This window comes from Rhyacophila brunnea, unplaced genomic scaffold (genome assembly GCF_057557595.1).
Source record: "Rhyacophila brunnea isolate RB1 unplaced genomic scaffold, BYU_Rbru_1.0 scaffold_136, whole genome shotgun sequence".
NCBI lineage: Eukaryota > Metazoa > Arthropoda > Insecta > Trichoptera > Rhyacophilidae > Rhyacophila > Rhyacophila brunnea.
The window spans coordinates 741,894-763,176 of NW_028232792.1; the positions used below are offsets into that span (position 1 = coordinate 741,894).

The 21,283-nt window shown below is 36.4% G+C and overlaps 1 long non-coding RNA gene across 1 annotated transcript; it reads left to right on the plus strand.

Annotated features, from left to right (window-relative positions):
• The first annotated feature begins 245 nt into the window (after positions 1-245).
• Positions 246-17,825, plus strand: LOC147076021 (uncharacterized). Its single transcript, XR_015069917.1, has 4 exons — positions 246-457; positions 1,699-1,830; positions 8,771-8,908; positions 15,896-17,825. It is a non-coding gene; the product is annotated as an uncharacterized LOC147076021 (long non-coding RNA).
• Positions 17,826-21,283: the final 3,458 nt, after the last annotated feature.

The following is a 21,283-nucleotide window of genomic DNA, read 5'->3' on the forward strand; positions in this document are numbered from 1 at the left end:
GCAAAATTATAGTACTTTTATATTAAATTATAGTACGATTTTCAAAATTATAGTATTTTGGGCGTACTATACCTATTTTATATCGTACATAGTACGCGGACCAAAATTATAGTACAAATACTATAATTATAGTACGGTTGGCAACACTGTTGAGTTTTGTATTTAATTTTCATAATAATTGCAAAATTTTTGTCTATGGCGAAATGTAGGTAATTATATGTATATTAGTCTATGGCGAAATGCTTACGCACGTCACGCCTGTTACGTTCTGTGTGCCACGATAAACTCGAGGACCGATTGAATGCATAAAATGGATAGTAAAGGTGAACGAGAAGACTCCGAACCTGTTGCAGAAGCGGAGAAATGGTTTGAGGTACCTGTGAATCATGATCCTAACAGCCAGCTGCTTACCTACATAAAGCAAGAGGACACCGACGAGGGCGGATACACTTTTGAGGTTAGTTTTTCATATCGGATTGTTGTACGTCGTGGTATTGTTTGTTTTGAGATGTGTGTCGTCTGGCGTAATTAACAGTGTAGGTATGTATTTTGTGTACTAAAAACCGTATGCAAATTGCGACATAGGTACCTTTAAATATGAGTTTTCGTAACAATTGATACCACACCTAACATTGACATTGTTATTGATATAATTGCCCACAAACAAGGCATTTATTTCCATAACATAAAGTCAGCTGCTGTAAACATGGGACTCCGGATAAACGAAACTAAAACAAAATAATTCCTGTTCTCGACAGTGGAACACATGATAATACAAGCTTTATTACTGGCGGCCATTTTGAAACTGGATTCATTTGTTCTTCTAGGGTCCGTTGTCACGAACGTCATTTATGTTACAACGTTTTTATTAACTCGTATTCTTATTTGTCCGGTGGTTGTTTAACCGGTACAAATCTTGCAATCGATTTTCAACTAACTTCGTGACTACCTAGACATTTAAAACTTTTGGAATATATCAGAACACGATGCCAATTCATTTTTTAAATACTTTTAGCCATCTTTAAGTAGAATTGAATTCATTTTCAGTTAATTCTGTTTTGTATGAAAAGTTATTTCTATACCATTATTGGTTGCTAGGGGTCTGGGGTCCTAGCAACTAAATTCTTATTATATATGTGCGTTACTATGAAAATCAATATGAAATGTCAAAATGATATTTCAGTATTATTTCTATCAAGTACATTTTTTTTTGATCGTTTAAGCTAGTCAAGTTAAGTTTATATGATTCAACAGAAAATTTTAAAACGTTGTACATAAAAAGTTCTTTTTATCTTGTAATTATTTTTTAATTAACATTGAGTGTTCTTATTCTAGAGGCTAATAGCGATTTAATTGGCCGACATAATTGAATATCGACAAGTTTCCTCCATTTATATTCATAATACTATTTTGTTTTATTTCAAATTAATTTATAGGTACTAGTTATGAATAATTGACATTGACAATTCAAATATTATCGTAGATCAGTACATATTATTGTTTGCAATATGCTTGTTATCATTATATTTTAAAATACTCGTTCTTATTGAAGTTTGTTGTTAGATAACAACAGACACCATATTCACATTGCAGAGTGTAAGAGCTGAGACCCCTCAAGTGTGTGGTCGAGCTTCACACGTGTTGTCGGTCTTCTTAAAAATATTCTTGATTTTATAACATATTTTTTTTGTTTTTCAGACTATTGTTTCAGACCCGGCAATAATATCATTGAAGTCAGGCACTCAGCTAATTGACATCAAGACTGAGTTTATTGAAGACAATTATGAAGATCCGCAACAGGATTGTTCTCATTCAGAGCAAGTGAATCGGGTAAGTAGTTTTTTTTAAATAGTGACAGAAATACTGATCGTGTAAGAGATGGAATGAACTGAATTCCAGAAATATTAATTATTAATTAAAAAGATATACTTAATAGTTTTTTTGTCTGTTCTACAACAATTTAAAAAAAGCTACTCAAGTCCAACCGTTGTATATCCTATTGATTTACCATCTGAAAAACAAAACGAACAGCTTGACCACCGTTGAATGTGAAGTACCTACGTAACATTTTGTTTGCTATGGTGTTTAACTCCCATCGTTTTGGCCATTCTGAATCCCATGTGCACTGGACGTACCTACACCTCAGTTGTCACAATTTCCTTACAACATGCAGTACTTTCACCTTACGCATGCTTCTTCATGCGGTAACTGTAGGCCTATTCTATACTTATCGACCGCTAATGTGATAAAGTGATAGATATTATCAAACTAAGGGTAGGTTTGTACCAAAATATTAGCACTTCTTGCACCAATTACAATCACTTGGTTGTAATTGTTGCAATAAGTACTATATTTTAACATCAGCAAGAGAAGTGCTGTTAAATTTAGCGCTTATTGCAATAATTACAACCAACGTATTGTAATTGTTACAATAAGTGCTAATACTTTGATACAACTGTTGATATATAGCCGTCTAATATAATAACATAACTAAATATTATAAGTAATAATATAAGAATATTATTAATACGTTTAACTACGGCACTGGCTGTCCGCCAATGCTAAATACTAATTAATACTAATTACAGTTAAATGTTCACTTGAGTGTCCGGCGTGATATTAGTGTATAATCGAAGGTCTATTGTAACGGTCGCATAATCAATGTAATCTATTACTCTGTACATTATTATTCATGATGATGATAATAATAAAGTTAATCATATGAAGAAAACCATGTTCATAATTTAACATCCTCTAAACGATCCATTATTCCCAACATGGAAGCAGAACGTGGTTGAAATATAAAACTAGTGCAACGTGGTTGAAATATAAAACAAGTGCAACGTGGTGTAAAACGTAAAACCAGTGCTCCGTAAATTGTACCGCGGGTTCCCGGTAACAATAATACAAATGCGATCACAGCGGATCAGAAAACCGACCGCTTAATTAAGTGAAACGCAGTGGCGGCGTAAGGCTGCAAAATAATTCAATAAAAAAAGAAAAATAAATAAATAATAAATAAAATTATTATTACGAAAATGGCAAATCTAACGAAGATCACAGAGGTAAATATACCAATCTTCGAAGGAAGGAATTACAACAGCTGGAAATACAGGTTGCTGAACATTCTAGAATACAACGAGTGTCAAGCGCCAGCAATCCGAACAATGGAAACAACAGAAAAATATGCGGAATGGAAAAAACTAGATTTAAAAGCCAAAACCATTCTAATTAGTGCAGTTTCCGATAGCCAATTAGAATTTATCAAGAACTGCAACACGACATTGACAATGCTGAAAAAAATAGATGAAATACACTCAACGAAATCAACGCCGATGCAGATAATCTGCAGGTCAAAAATCGAGGAAATTAAAATGAAAAACTATGCAACAGTCGATGATTTCTTCTTAGACTTCCAGAAAACCTGCAATGAATATGTAAATGCAGGTGGTACTCTTCAACAAGAAGAGCAGATAAGATATTTAATAAAGGCACTACCGTTAAGCTATAGTGCGATAGGTGATTTCATTGACATAGTTCCGACGGAAAAACAAACAATGGAATATGTCAAATCGAAAATCAAGGAAAAAAGCCTAACAAACACGGAAAATCCACAAAAGACGAATGTCAGCACGTTCAATACGAAAACAAAAACAAAAAGCCTGTGCTATATATGTAATAAGCAAGGACACAAGCAGCAACAGTGTTGGTTCGCAAATCAAACCGACAATCTACAGCAGGGATATGGGCCCAGCACCAGAAACAGCGGCAATACATCACAACAGCCGACGAACAAAAACAATTACGAGAAATTTGGATATCACAGAGGCAGAGGCACCAGATACCAGCGAGGCGGCAGCCGAGGCAGAGGCATCGAGCAGCAGCAACAACAACAAAACTTGAAGACGTGGGCTCTTCAAGTCAATCATCATAAACTCAGTGCAAACAGTGAAGAAACAAGTGAGAGTGAAATAAAGTGGTTACTCGATAGCGGGTGCACAGATCACCTAGTGAAAAGCGATAAGTTCTATTCAAGTTGCGTTGAGCTTAAAGAGCCAATCGACGTAAACCTACCCGACGGAAAAAAGTTGCGAGCAACAAAAGTGGGAAATATTGTAAGTTACTTTAAAAACCATAACAATGTTGAGCCAGTAGAACTAAAAAACGTCTATTTAGTAGAAGGTTTAAAGAAAAATCTGTTAAGTTTTTCAAAAATAACACAAAATTGCACAATAGTAGCGCGCGATTCAAACGCCAAAATCTTTGATAAAAAAACCAGAAACCTTATAGCAGTGGCTAATAAAATAAATGATTTATACTACATGACTAGCTGTGTAAAAAATCCTAAAGATTCAAGCAAGATTAGTACATACAATGATTATCTAAATGAAGCCTTCACAAATACAACGAGATTAACAAAAAAGGAAAAGTGGCATCGTGCGTTAGGCCATGTAAACTTTAGATATCTAGAAAAAATAGTAAAAGATAAGTTACTTGATGGACTACCAGACCATCTTGAAAAACAAGAAATGAAATGCGCGACATGTATTGAAAGTAAAATGGCAAATTTACCTTTCGAAAATCACCGCGCGAAAACAACAGCGATAAACGAAATAATACACACCGATCTAAACGGTCCGCACAATATTGTGGGCTATAAAGGTGAAAAATACTTTTTGACTGTCATAGACGATTACAGCAAATGTGCAAAAATTTATTGTATAAAAAATAAATCAGAAACGGCCGAGTGTCTCAAAAATCACATAAATTTTGTAGAGAATCAATTCGGGAAATCAATAAAAAGATTGCAATGCGATAAGGGGACCGAATATTTAAATCGAGAAATATACGAATTTGCAAACAAAAAGGGAATCGAAATTTTACCATGTCCGACAAACGTACATGAACTCAATGGAGTCGCTGAACGTTATAATAGATCAGCAATGGATATAGCAAGATGTTTAATTAAAGAGGCGCGCATAAGTAAAATTTATTGGCCCGAGGCAATAAATACAATTGCCTATTTAAAAAATCGAACTATCGCAAATACGTGCGAGAATAAAACGCCTTATGAAATATTTTTCGGGGTTAAGCCGAAAGCCAAACATTTAAAAATTTATGGCTCAAGAGTTTTTGTCCGAATTAACATTAATAAACAGAAAAAAAATGGGACGATAAGTCACAAATCGGAGTACTCGTAGGATATACACATTTCGGGTACCGAGTTTTGGTTAAAAATAAGGTGATCGAGGCAAGACATGTGCAGGTTATCGAAAAAGGTACAAGACTAATATGCCTAGAAAATCAGACTAATGAAAACATTTTCGACGGAAATAACGAATCACAAAACCGTGTAAACATTGATTTAAATGAGCAGGACTCGGAGATCGAATTGAGCGAAAGTGAAAATGAGCGTGAAAATGATAATGATAATGAAGTATTTGTTGAAAATGAACAGGCGAGCGAATCGGTCAAAGTTAAAACTAGACGAGTATCCGCACGCGAAAAAAAGACAGTTGAGCGTTACGGAAATCCTATAGCTCACTGTATATACGTTAATTACATAAACGCAAATGCGCCAAGTACATATGAGGAATCTTTAACCTCAAAAGACTCTGACCATTGGCGAGCGGCGATGGATTCAGAAATTAACTGTCTAAATAAAAACAAAACATGGTGTCTAGTCGAAAAGCCGACTGATAAGAAAATAATCGATGTTAAATGGATATTTAAAAGAAAGAGCGATGATACATATAAAGCGCGTCTAGTAGTACGCGGCTTTCAACAAAGAGAACACTTGGAAAACGTTTATTCCCCCGTGGGAAAAATGTTAACTTTTAAAATTCTTGTGAGTTATTGCACAACGAATAATCTCTTCATTGACCAGATGGACGTTGAGACCGCATTTCTCAATGGACCAGTTAAAAGCGAAGTTTATATTTACCAGCCAAAAGGCTATCAAAAGGAAAAAAATAAAGTCTGCAAACTAGAGAAAGCGTTATATGGTTTGCGAGAAAGTCCACTTGCGTGGTACGAAACATTCGATGAATATGTAAAAAATTAGATTTCAAGAGAAGCAAATACGATAATTGTCTTTATGTAAAAACAGAAAATAAGGAATCAATATATCTCCTGGTATTCGTAGACGATCTGTTGATCTGTGGGAAAGACAAATTAAAAATTGACTTAATTAAGAAAAGTTTAATGAAAAGATTTACGATGAAAGACCTTAATGAGGTTAAAAGTTATATAGGCATCGATATTGATTACAATAAAGATCAAAACAACATGAAGCTAAGCCAGACAAAATATATCGAATCATTAGCCTCTAAATATCAGTTAGAAAATTCTAAACTATACGAAACTCCAATGGAGACAAACCTAAAAATCGATCAAGCGAGCGAAACAGATGAATCAATAAAATACAGAAACTTGATCGGCGAACTTTTATACATAAGCTCAGGCACTAGACCTGATATCGCGTACAGCGTTAATTATTTAAGCCGTTTTCAAAACTGCTACGACAAAACCCATTACAAGTATGCGATGCGAATTCTAAAATACTCATTTAAGACCAAAGATCTAAAATTAAGATATGGCAAAAACGAAAAGAACGATAAAATTGATTGTTACGTCGACTCAGACTATGCGGGCGACAATATAGACAGAAAGTCGACGAGCGGTTACGCTATTCGACTAAACGGAAATTTAATTTTTTGGAAGTCAAAAAAACAAAATGTGGTTACAAAATGCTCCACTTTCGCGGAATATATAGCACTGTCAGAAGCAGTCACAGAAATTTTATTTGTGAGAAATATATGTAACGAAAGTTTTGATTTAAAAGTAAATACACCAATCAAAATTCACGAGGACAATAGCGGAGCGGTCGCTATTGCAAAGTTTGGAAATTTTACAAAAAACTCTAAATACATTAAAATTCAATTTCATTATGTAAACGAACATTACCAAAACAAGACGATTGACATAGTAAAAGTTGATTCAAAAAATAATATAGCGGACATCTTTACCAAAGCATTGGATAAAACGAGCTTCCTGGAAAATCGTCAAAGACTGAAGTTAATCTAATGTACAGATACAAAAGTAATTAAACGGCTAAGAGGCGTGTTGATATATAGCCGTCTAATATAATAACATAACTAAATATTATAAGTAATAATATAAGAATATTATTAATACGTTTAACTACGGCACTGGCTGTCCGCCAATGCTAAATACTAATTAATACTAATTACAGTTAAATGTTCACTTGAGTGTCCGGCGTGACATTAGTGTATAATCGAAGGTCTATTGTAACGGTCGCATAATCAATGTAATCTATTACTCTGTACATTATTATTCATGATGATGATAATAATAAAGTTAATCATATGAAGAAAACCATGTTCATAATTTAACATCCTCTAAACGATCCATTATTCCCAACAACAACCCTACCCTAAGTTTGATAATATTTATCACTGTATTACTTTAGCGGTCGATAGGTACAGAATAGACCCACTGGAGGCGAAATAAAAGCCCGCACATAATGTCCGTTATAGCAGTGCTCCGAAACCTTTTCTCGCCCACAGTACACCAAAGGTCTTCTCAGAATTCTACGGCACACCACACGTAAAGCAATTTATATACCAAAATATGTACCCCATATCCTGAAGGGGAAGGAATTTCTATACCCCAGATTATACGATGAAAATTTAATAATAAAAAAAAACATCTGGAGAAGTGGGGCACTACAAATATTCAGTGCTCCGGGTAAAACCTTATTGCTCCACTGCTCCGTGCTCCTGCTCCAACGCCCTGTGTGAGACTCTAAATTAGCGTTTTTCGTATTTATTAATGCATCCACTTGAATTATGGATAGTTGTCGGTTGAAGAATAATTTATTAATTGTCGAGTAAATTGACATAAGTAATAATAATAAATCGTATCCTACAATCACATGTTTTAAAATATTCATACCAGCGTACTCTGTAAAATAGCGCCGCAGGCGACTTTTTTACCATTAGACCACATTTTTAATTTGTGTTTGTCTCACTTATATAGTTGACCTGTCACGCCGGCCCCTCTGAGCCTCGGTCCCCTGGCTAAAGCTCTGTCAGTCCCCTTTCTGCCCAATTCTTTATTAACCGAAATCCAGAAAATAGCCAATGGAACATCAGCGAATTTTTGTTTTAGCGTCCCGTTGTTTCTCAATTCAACAAATTCCTGTAGAATTTATAAGGAAAGTGCTTCTATAGAATTTTCGGCATTGTTTCCAGAAGGGTTTCGCATCCAGTCGTATTGATTGTATGAAAGTAATGATGAAATTTCTTTTGCAGCAAAGTTAAATGTTTTTGAGATGGATCCAAAATAAAGTGCTTGGTATGTAGGTAGTAGGTGGTAGATCATTTGGTACATTTGTAGAGATACTAGTCTTAACATCTTCTACTTTATCAGAGCACGTCGATATATTTTCATTCTGATCTTGCATTGTTTTATTAAGTAAATACAGGTGCTCAAATATATTACCATCCATGTACAAAAATTTGGCTATTAACTTAGTAGAGTATAATATACAAAATTATTTGTATTGTTTCTTTGGAAACATTGCGCTGTGGTACACCTAGCATCGTCTCACGGCACACCGGTTGCGGAGCACTGCGTTATAGAACAATCTCCTACCAGATTTGCCAATACCAATAGTACGCTGCACGTTATCAAACAGCAGATTTGTTTTATTTTAAAATGTGTTTATATTTTTTTGTTTTTTCAGAAAGCCACTAAACAATCTGATATTAATTTTCCGGGAGTCGATTTCAAAGAAGAGTATGTTGAAGACACAATGAGCCAAAGCATTCATGAGGATCCACAACCCGGTTGCTCTTATTCGGAATGCAATCCAGCAAATCAGGTATATAATCTAATCTCACCTGGGTACACCGGATCTTAAAATACTGCTTTATTTCCATGCAACATGCGGCATTTCACCTCAAGCACCTGGTCATATGGAATTTGGTGACTATAGGCATGGGAACAGCCCGTATATAAGGAAAACTGCTCGTTTGCTATATCATACATAAACTGATAGTAGGGTATGCCTCAAAAAATATATTACATTTATTGTTTTTTTTTTAAATTTTAAAATCTATATAATATACTTAACTAATTGTTATTTTCATAACCCTTCCAGTAATAAATCGCATGCTAATTTCCAGTAAGTTCATTTTAACTTCAAGTATCTTCCTGACACAAAACCCTGAAGCAAATGTTAGAGTCCGCAACCCCGATGCTCTTATTTATAATGCATACTAGTAAATCAATTACTTATATAAATTTCTATGATTTTTTAACAATATAGTTACTATGCCTTGCACTCAGGAAGAAGTACTAGCCTACTGCTAAAAAATATGTAGGTCGTCAGCGAATATAAATAGAATTAGGATTATTTGATCAAAATAGACTTGCGTTTATTATGAATCCCCATAAGGTTAAGTAAACACATTTAGCCAGATTCCATATAAGCGCTATCTTATACTATCATATCTAGTCTTCGGCATATCCTACGTAATGTAAAGCGCGACCCAAATTGAGGTGCATTTTGCCTACTGTCACAGGCTGCCGCTACGGGGATAAAGTGTGTAATGTCGTTCTTGGTGTTAAAAATGAGACTGATGCTCCTATCCCGTAGCACATTTTGAACCTTTAAAGGAACATTGTCAGTTGGCAAAATCTTCTTTAATCACTAAAACAACAATGAGGTCACCTCAAATTGAACGGCACTGTATCGCCACCTGCATTACGTTTTGAACGATTTTATCATATTCCACAATATGCCTGCACTTTTCGAATGTCATGTAAAAATCATGTTTCTTTTTGTTTTTAGCGGTTGGCATTATGTATGTTGGCTATTGGTCGCCACTGTTGAGGTCACTCCAGTGTGGTGTCGATGCGTAGGTAGAGGATGATAGTAATGACGAAGTCTTCGATGTCGTATGGTGAGATTTATTTAGCAGCGTATTTATACAATGATAGTTACTTGCTAATTACTCTGAGTCGAGTGACTGATTTGAGTTGAATTGTTTTTCCTTATTTATACAATACAAAAGTAGCACGTCAACACAAAATTACACAAGATACAATATAATAGGTATACAATTACATTAGATTAATTATAAGCATCAGCGTTTTAAATCGAATAGTGAAATGAAATATTATTTGTTATAAAATATGACACTACGAGAAAACTGATTATTCAGCTAATATAGTAATAGTATAATGCGCTATGATATTATGTTATTATAGTTGTAAGCAAATACTATGGGAAACGTTTACTCAGCTCAATACGCCGTAATACTAATTAAGTATTGTTATATGTAATACTACACCGTCTCTAATTTCGCTGACGATATGCTCTGTTGTTTATTAGAAAATACATTCAGTGGGAATGTATCGCTGCAAAGTAACTTGATATTTATATAAACAATAGATGAATTTGATAGTTATTATTCGGCCACTACATACCCCCTTTCCAGAAATTTACTAATTTCGATACTATATGATATAATTGAGTGGGTTTTTTGTTGTTGAAAAAAAAAGGATATAACAATGGAATTTAATTACGTGTTAACCTAAACGATTTACTAATGTATAAATGATATAACGATATATGTTCCGTAGTACTATGGAATATGCACTTTTAGGATGTTTTTCAGTAGCCTAGACGATCAGGGAAGTGTACACGTCTGCCTTTACGCGTGACGTAGTCATGCTGTCTGATGTCTTCTGGTGCTGGATCGTTCAATGCTGGTTTCTCTTTTGATGAGTTGTCGTCCTCTTCTGCTATTATGTATGCAGGTTTAAGGCGGTCTACAGTGACTGTGATGTCCTTGCCTCGAACGCGAATGACGTAGGTTCGAGTATTCCTGCTGATTACTTCGTGTGGGCCAGTGTATGGCGACTGCAAATGTCTTTTGACGGTGTCATCTCGGAGTAGCACATGCGTGGTTTTATCCAAATCTTTGAACATAAATGATTGTTTCTTGCCGTGGTGCGTTGTTTTGGCGGGTTGCAACTCATAAAAATGTTGTCGGAGATATTTGACAAAATTGGCTGGTTCACAGTCGTTGGGTTGTTTTGAACCTAAGAATTCGCCAGGTAACCGTAGAGGTTTGCCATAGACCAGCTCGGCTGAGGTAGTTTTGAGATCTTCTCGCCAAGCTGCCCTGATTCCCATCAAGACTGTGGGCAGTGTCTCTGTCCAACGCGTGTTTTGATGGCATTTGATGGCTGCTTTCATTTGTCGATGTAATCTCTCGACCATGCCATTTGCTGCGGGATGGTATGCGGTGGTGTGAATGTGAGTTGTACCTGCCAGACGATTTAGTTGTCTGAACAGCTGTGACTCAAACTGTCTTTCTTGGTCCGTGGTGATTCGTACTGGAGTTCCAAATCGCGTGATCCATCCGGAGTAAAATGCTCGTGCTACTGTCTGCTTCTTGGTCTTTCAACGGCAAGGCTTCTGGCCATCTAGTAAAGCGGTCTACACATGTTAAACAGTATCGATATCCCTCCGACGGTGGTAGGATGACGATGTCGATGTGGACGTGCTCAAATCTAGTTGACGGTGGTACAAACGTGCCTAATGGTGCTGAGACATGGCGTTTAACTTTATTCTTCTGGCATTGAATGCAACTGCGAGCCCATTGCTTGCAGTCCTTTTCGATAGAAGGCCACACAAAACGCTGTGTTGCGAGTTTCGTGGTTGCGGTTATGCCAGGGTGTGAAAGTCGGTGTATTGTATTGAATGCAGCTTCACGGAACGGCTTGGTGATAAAAGGTCTTGCGTATGCAGTAGACACGTCGCAAAAGATAGCTACGTTAGCTTCCGGAATCTGCACCTGTTTGAGTTGTAAGGCAGATCCGTCGCGTAGGAATATCTTTAGCTCTTCATCTTTTTGTTGATCAGCTGCTAGGCTTGCGTAATCGAGTGGATTTTCGGCAATCGCTTCTACTCTAGAAAGAGCGTCGGCAACGACGTTGTCCTTGCCAGAGATGTGGCGGATGTCGGTTGAAAATTGTCCGATGAAGTCTAAATGCCGAAACTGTCGTGGAGTACATTTCTCGGCTTTCTATCTGAAAGCAAAAGTGATGGGCTTGTGGTCCGTGTATATGACGAATGATCGGGCTTCTACCATGTGTCGGAAATACTTGACTGCCATGTAGATCGCTAGAAGTTCACGGTCGTAAGCTCCATACTTCTGCTCGGCTGGGCTGAGTTTCTTGGAGAAAAACGCGAGTGGTTCCCATTGATCATCGATCAATTGGTGGAGTGCTGCGCCAACACTTGTGTCTGAGGCGTCACTGATAGCTAGAGGTGCGTCATTTTTCGGATGAGCTAGCAGTGTTGCATCAGCCAAACTGTTCTTGCATGCTTCAAATGCTTTGTTAGTCTCGGGAGTCCATGGAATAGGCTGCTTGCCTTTTACCTTACCCTGGAGAAGTGTGTGCAGAGGTGCTTGAGTACCTGCAGCATTGGGTATGAACCTTTTATAGAAGTTCAAAATACCCAAAAATCGGCGTAGGCTCTTGGCATTCTCTGGGCGGCTGTACTCCCGAATGGCTTCCACCTTGTCGGGTAGTGGACAAATGCCATCCGCAGATACGAGATATCCGAGGAACTTGACCTTTGAGTTACCAAAGTCACATTTCCTTGAGTTTACCACAACTCCGTACTCCTGCAAACGTGTAAAGAGCGCTTGCAGGTGTTGGAGGTGTTCTTCTTCTGAGCTTGAAGCGATCAAGATGTCGTCAATGTAGGCATAGCAAAAGTCCATGCCTTGTAGTACTTCGTCGATGAATCTTTGAAAAGTTTGCGCTGCGTTTTGGAGGCCAAACGACATATATGGGAACTCGAAGAGGCCAAAAGGTGTCGTAATGGCAAACTTCGGTATGTCTTCTTCGGCGACTGGGATTTGATTGTATGCTCGGACCAGGTCGATGGTGGAAAATACTTTCCTCCCGCGGAGAGCTTGAGCAAAATCTTGAATGTGACGTACCGGATACCGATCTGGTATGGTTCTGGCGTTCAGACTTCGGTAGTCACCACATGAACGCCATTGTTCGTTCGATTTGGCGACCAGGTGTAACGGTGATGCCCAACTGCTACTTGATGGTCGAGCGATTCCAAGTCTCATCATATTCTGAAACTCCTTCTTCGCAATCTGTAATTTATCTGGGGCGAGTCGTCTTGGGCGAGCAGCTACTGGTGGTCCCGGTGTTGTTTCAATATGGTGTTTCGTTGTGTGATGCGGCGTTTTGACTGTGCCATCAGGACGTGTGAGGTCTGGAAACTGTTGCAACAGGTCGTGATACGCAGACCTGCCTGAAACGGTTTTGATCGAAAGAACCTCTCCCGTACTGCGGTTTCCGGAAGTGGTGAGATGAGTGGTTTGGTCCAACAGACGTCTATTCTTGGCGTCGACTAACAATCCAAAATGGATTAAAAAGTCAATTCCAATGATGGGCTTACTAACATCGGCAATGACGAACCTCCATGTGAAGTCTCGTCTTAGGCCCAAGTTTAATGTCAGCGGAAGGTTTCCGTATGTAGCGATTACTGTTCCGTTTGCCGCTGACAGTTCGTATGTCGTTTTTGTTAGACGTCCTGGAACCTTAGAACGTGGGTACACACAGAGATCGGCACCTGTGTCTACTAGAAATTGCGTTTTCATGTTGCGGTCGGCGACAAATAAGCGGCTTGACATCGGGCTGTATTCGCTGGCCGCTATCAGTGATTGCCCGGAGCGTTTCCCTCTTGGTGGCTGCAGGGTTGTCTGCACTTCTGTGCAGCTGCTCCGAACCTATGATGGTACCAGCATTTGCCTTGGGTATCTTCTCTGTTGCGACTAGATGAACGTGTACGGCTTCGTGAGCGGTTATTGAATCTCTGGCCGTGGTTTTTTACCCGTGGGCGTGAGTCACGGCTGTGGAAACTGGCAATTTCGTTTCGTATACTTGTCATTTGCTCCTGCAATGAGACTGTCAATTTCCGCATCCTGGTCTCAATCAGTGCTTCCATGAAAACCTCCGAGATTGACGGTCTTTCTGTGGCTTCTACCATGGCATCAGCCAGGTCCGCCACTTTATCCAGATCTGTGTCCTTTTGGGTGGCGAGCACTACCTGCATAGTGTGTGACAATCTACCCATCCATAAAGTTCTTAGAACTTCGTCGGAGATGGCGGTACCGGCAAGCGTCCTTAAATGTCGTAGGAACTGTGACGGTTTTCGATCTCCCATCTCTTCGTGTTCTAGAAGACGTCTTGTTTTTTGCTCTTGAGTTGAGCTGAGGCGACGAATCAATTCCTTTTTCAAGAGTTTGTATGCTCCTTCGTCTGGTGGGTTTAGTATGATGTCTCGCACTTCGGAAGCGTACCGTGGGTCCAATGCTCCTAGGATGTACCCGAATCTCGTCTCCTCCGTTACGACTCCTGATGCTGTAAAGCGCCTTTCTGCCATGCAGAACCACATCTCCGGATCCTCTGGGCAGAAGGGTGGTATTCGTACAGCGACTCTATTGACTTCTCCGACGGCCTTTGAAGGTTTGCTGTGACTGGTTGCGGCGGGGCTGTGGGTGTCATCATATCCTCTCGGCATTTTCTTGAATGTTGAATTTGCGATTGCGTGGAACGTCGGGTTCACCACTGTTGGCTATTGGTCGCCACTGTTGAGGTCACTCCAGTGTGGTGTCGATGCGTAGGTAGAGGATGATAGTAATGACAAAGTCTTCGATGTCGTATGGTGAGATTTATTTAGCAGCGTATTTATACAATGATAGTTACTTGCTAATTACTCTGAGTCGAGTGACTGATTTGAGTTGAATTGTTTTTCCTTATTTATACAATACAAAAGTAACACGTCAACACAAAATTACACAAGATACAATATAATAGGTATACAATTACATTAGATTAATTATAAGCATCAGCGTTTTAAATCGAATAGTGAAATGAAATATTATTTGTTATAAAATATGACACTACGAGAAAACTGATTATTCAGCTAATATAGTAATAGTATAATGCGCTATGATACGAGTATTATGTTATTATAGTTGTAAGCAAATACTATGGGAAACGTTTACTCAGCTCAATACGCCGTAATACTAATTAAGTATTGTTATATGTAATACTACACCGTCTCTAATTTCGCTGACGATATGCTCTGTTGTTTATTAGAAAATACATTCAGTGGGAATGTATCGCTGCAAAGTAACTTGATATTTTTATAAACAATAGATGAATTTGATAGTTATTATTCGGCCACTACATGTATTTGCGATAAGAACGTTGTATATTATCTATGGTCTGCTGTTTGGGTTATATTATCAATGGATATCATGCCGCATGTATTTTAACGTACGCGCACATAGAAACTGTTAATATTAAGTGAAATAAGCATGACTAATTATTAATAATTCAAATTACTAATGCATTATAGTAGGCACTCTTCATCAGTGTTATCCTTCAGCGAATTAACGAGAGGGTGCACGTTCTAAATATTCTGCAAAATGACGAAACCATAGACAAAATTTTTTGCCGAGACAGCGTGACAGTAGGCGACATGCACCTCAATGTGGGTTGCGCTTAACATACATTATAATGTAGTGTTGGGTATATAAACAATCGTCTGAAATGATATATTTATGATCCATCCGTATTTACTTTAAATAAAGAGACCGATATAACTTATCAACACACCATTTCTTTCTGTAAATTCTATTCTTCCTGTATGTCTAGATTTTTACAGTAATCTTTAAGGTTTGTGATATTTTCAATAATATTTTCCGATAAATCTATGTCGTATGCCTATATGTTAATGCGATACTTCACGTTCTTATAGTTAATTCCTGCATCCACTGCCATGGCATATTCCGCTAGTCTCAGATTGCCAGAGAGAATCATAGAAAAACAGGAGCCATACGATGAAATGCAGATTGCTTCTCAAGACATTAAAAAAGAATTGAGGCCATATGAAATGATTACTAATATAGACATTCCCACTGCTAAACGTAAGCATATACAATCTTACGCCATAGACCCCAAATTATTAGTAGCCGTAATAAAGCTAGAAAAAAAATCGTTTAATGAAACAAATTTTGCGTGCAGTTTTTGTTTTGATTTTTTTGCATCGCTATCTCTATTAAAGCTTCACAAAGCGTGTCATAAAAAATCAATAACCGATAAAATGGAAAATTTCAAAAGCATTCGATCTGATTTCAAGAATCTAAACATACTGTATCATTCTGAAGAAAAGCGATATACATGTGACCAATGTTATTACTCATGTATAAGATCTAATGACATGAAAAGGCACAAATTGACGCATTCTGGAGGAAAGCCGTATAAATGTAATCAATGTGATTACTTTTCTATAACATCCTGTCAAATGAAAATACACAAAATGACTCATTCTGGCGAAAAGCCATTTAAATGTGATCATTGTAATTACTTAAGTATTTTTGCCGGCCAGATGAAAAAACACAAAATGACTCATTCTGGTGAAAAGCCATTTAATTGTGCCCAGTGTAATTACTCTTGTATAGATTCTAGTAATATGAAATTACACAAAATGACTCATTCTGGTGAAAAGCCATTTAAATGTGAACAATGTGATTATTCTTCTATACAATCTGGTGCAATGAAATTACACAAAATGACTCATGCTGGTGAAAAGCCATTTAAATGTGACCAATGTAGCTACTCATGTATAAGATCTTGGCATATGAAAACACACAAAATGACTCATTCTAGTGAAAAGCCATTTAAATGTGACCAATGTAATTACTCAAGTATTTCATCAGGTCAGATGAAGAAACACAAAATGACTCATTCGGGTGAAAAACCATTTAAATGTGACCAATGTAATTACTCTTGTATAGCATCTAGTAGGATAAAATTACACAAAATGTCTCATTTTGACGAAAAGCCACTTAAATGTGATGTGTGTGCTTATTCGTGTATAACATCTAGCCACATGAAATTACACAAAATGATTCATTCTGGTGAAAAGCCTTTCAAATGTGACGACTGTAATTACTCTTGTAATCAATCTGGCAACATGAAAGTACACAAATTATCTCATTCTGTTCAAACGCCTCTCAAATGTGACCAATGTAATTACTCTTGTATCCAATCTCGTAATATGAAAAAACACAAAATGAACCATTCTGGTGAATAGCCTTTTAATTAAATGGCACCAATCTTACAACTCATGTATTAGATTTAGTTCCATGAAATTACACAAAATTAATCAGTTTGGTGAATATCCATTTGAGTGCTTTTAATGTGCTTACTTGTCTATAACTATTACTCGCTTTATTCTGGGTATGCTATCAATGCAATTCCTGTCTACCCGAAGAGTGATTGTTCTTTTAAAGCATTTCTTTTTACTTCTTCGTGGGTTCATTTACAATCCGTATATACTGGCAAATATTAATTTTCATGTTCCCACCAATATCACTCGTAGCTTCACGGTCTTCAAAATACATTGTCGCAGGATAGATTTTATGTTTCATGATGCTATGTATAGTACAATTAGCTTATTTGATGGCACCATAATGGCTGATTTGTTTTTTATTAACTAAGTATATAATGTTTGTGGACGTATTAAATAGGTTAAATTTATAATTGTATATATTATCACATTTCTTTAATATTTACAGATGCTGTCTTTTTATTGTTATTTGTAATTAAGATATTTTTATACATTTGTATTTATTATGTATTATGGCGCATTGGCCAATAGCTGTAATGCCGTAATACTCTTTTTATAAATAAATAAAAAAAAAATAAAAAAAAAACTGGTGACATGGAAGTCCACAAATAGCTCGCTCCAGCGCAGTCATTTAAATGTCGACAGTGTGATTACTAATGTATTAGATGTGGTACGATGAAATTGCACAAAATTACTCATTCTGGTAAAAAAAAAACACTTAAATTTGACCAACATAATTGGACATGTATTATACCTGATTCGACGAATAATCAGAAATGATAAATTCTCGTTAAAAGTATTAATGATCAATGAGATTATTCATGTATTATATCCGGTGGGATAAAAATACTCAAATTTAAATTTGGTTTTAGTAACTTCTCCTGTATAACGCCCATTAAAATAAAAATATATAAATTTACACTATCGGCTGAAAACTTTAAATGTAAAATAAACATGTATATCAAATTTAGGATGAAAGCAAAAAATTAACTCATATTGGCTGATATAAGATATTGTGACAATTTCATTCGATTATATAAAAAAAAGCATAGGTGTCTTTTTAGAAACGGTAATATTTATGTATTTTCAAATTAGTCCAGAACTTTACCATATATCGGCCTAATGAGTCATTTTAAATTCTTATCGCATGGCATCAACACTACTACTTGAAAATTGAAATGATATAGCATTGTTGAAATTACCAAATTATCAAAATAGTGGTTTTTTGGCAACTATAAAATTACACAAGATATGAAAATCAAACAGTTATATTTGTAATATACGTGTATTATGCGTTAGATTCATTTTAATGCATACATTTTTGCATACTGGCAATACTGATTATCGAAGTTTGACAGCTACTTCATAATATTATGGCTACAGGTTTGGCCAAGGCCCTGTATTATTTTAGCAAAATGAGTGAACAACCAAAATCAAAAATAAAAAAACGTCAGTATTCGGAGGAATTTTTAAAATTTGGTTTTATACCTGCTGTGCACGACGAATGCCTACCTTTTTGTCTGCTGTGTGAGAAATCCTTTACCAATGAAACAATGAAACGAGGTCGTCTTGAAGCGCATTTCAAGTCGAAACATAGTACCTACTCATATTAATTCAGGTATTATTTTATTTCGAAATCTTAAGGAAAAATTTGGAAAACGTGCAACATTAACAAATCTATTTTCTGCCCAAACTGCAAATGTCGATCGTAGTCTTGAGGCTAGTTACCAAATTTCACTGCTCATCGCTAAATGTGGAAAAAACCATACTATAGGAGAGGATCTAATCAAGCCATCAATATCAGCATTTCTTAAAACAGTTTTACAACAAGATGACAAACTCGTGAGGGCGATGCCGCTCAGCAACACTACTGTTTGCAGAAGAATAGACGAATTGAGTGAAAACGTTGAAATACAGCTAGATGAAAAGCTGAAAACACGAAAATTTTCACTACAAATGGATGAATCTACTTTAAGAGACAGTGAAGCCGTGTTGCTAGCTATATATGATATGTGTGTGTGTGTGTTTGTACTAAATTTCAATTGTCATTTGTGTTTTATTTTTGTTTTAATTTTTATTTTATTCTACTTAATTATATTTTCAATTTGTGTTTTGAAATAATTTCAGTTATAATATATGTATTAGAATAGGTTTTATTTAATTTCATTAGGGGTTCATATGTTTACAAACATATTACAATATGATTTGAAAATTTACCTGCTGTTTTATTAAAAAAAGATGCCGGTGGGGCATTTGACTTTTGAAAAGGCTACGGTGGGGCATTGCATGAAGAAGTCTGGGAAACGCTGCGTTAGAACATTATTTTTACCTGCCTATTGACACACCCCTGGGACGTTGGTCCTCTACTTATGTCCACCCTGGAACATTTGAAAGGTCTAAACATCTAACCTGATACAAAAGTCACTTGGATAAATAAACCGTATGCCCAAATTTCTTGATTAATAAAAATGAATATTTTCAGGAGTAGGTAAGTCCCACGTCTTATGCTTTCAAAGTTGTTTGTGTAAGACGTGGATAAAAACCCTGGTAAGGTGGTACGAATGATGAAAAATTAGTTTGACTTTCTGTGTAGAAATGTATGTATTAGAACATAAGCCTGTATATAACATGTTAATATTTTGACCATGTAATGTAAAAGAACCATAAGTGCAAATTTGTTTGGAGAAAATCAAATATGAAGTTTTGAAGATTTTTCAAATACTTATTAAAAATCAAATTCTTGCAGTATGCATTTTTTTTGTATTAGTGTTATAAAAAAGTGGTTTAAATATTTGAGCCGTTGCCCGGAATAATGTTGTATCCAACAAAACTGTCAATGTTGAGTTATTGATGGAATAATGTTGGGTATGTTATTATGCATCTTTTAAGGTAAGTATTATGGTCGGGAAACAATATTTAAGCTTGTGGCAGCATTTTAAAGTTATTGGTTTATGGAAGAACGTTGTCTATGCAGTTGTCAAAATGGCGTCGCCGTCCGTCAATATCACGGAGCGTGGCTTAATTCATGTAAATAAAGGAAGAAAACGGACATCCAATGTTTTAAACTGGAGAGATAATAAAGCCAAGAAGTTGAAGGATGCAGGAAAAGAATATTTATCCAGAAAAAATATTATTAAACCTGCAATTGAGCCACCGAAACAGGTTTGTGGAATAATGTTGTATACGATTTGACAGTTCTATTGATGTCACGAATAAAATTACTATGTTCGACATATTATTCCTCGTCGAACGTTAATCGATTGTATTCAAATGATTTATCCATATTGTTATTTGATAATAATGCTTGCATTATATTACTCTTTATATTGTTACTTAATATAATACCTTTTCAAATTTTTTAATCGTTTCTTTCTATTTTTCGCAGGGTCGCGTTTGTTCCGAAAAATGTTTGAATCGCGGATGTGTTCTCGATTTTAACATTAAGACAGAAATACAATCAGCATTCAGGTTGCTAAATCATAATGGACAGAGTCATTATCTCGTCTCATGTATCGAGAAATTGAATGTCGGACGCCGTATTCAGAGAGCAGACGAAGATAGTGCTAATTATGATAATCACTCACCGATTGACTTATCTTTCCGTAAAATTTGTACTTTTAATATACAGTAAAAGTGAACGGTGAGGTATATCCAGTGTGCCAACGTACATTATGTGACATTCTTGGAGTAACGCCTAGACGTATCCAGGTGATACAAATTAAACTTAAGTCAGGATCAGGAGTTGATGATGGACGAGGTCAACATATGAACAGACCGCATGCTAATAAACCTGATTTAAGTGTATTAGTATGCAATCATATTAACAGCTTCCCAAAATATGAAAACCACTATTCGCGAGACCGCGGTGATCCGCTCAGGGAGTATTTAAATCCAGATATTAATATCAGAATAATGCACCGCTTGTTCATAGAAACGCATCCGACTAGTAATGTAAAGTATTGGTTTTACAGAGATATATTTAATACTAAATTCAAGCTGCGTTTTGGTCAACCA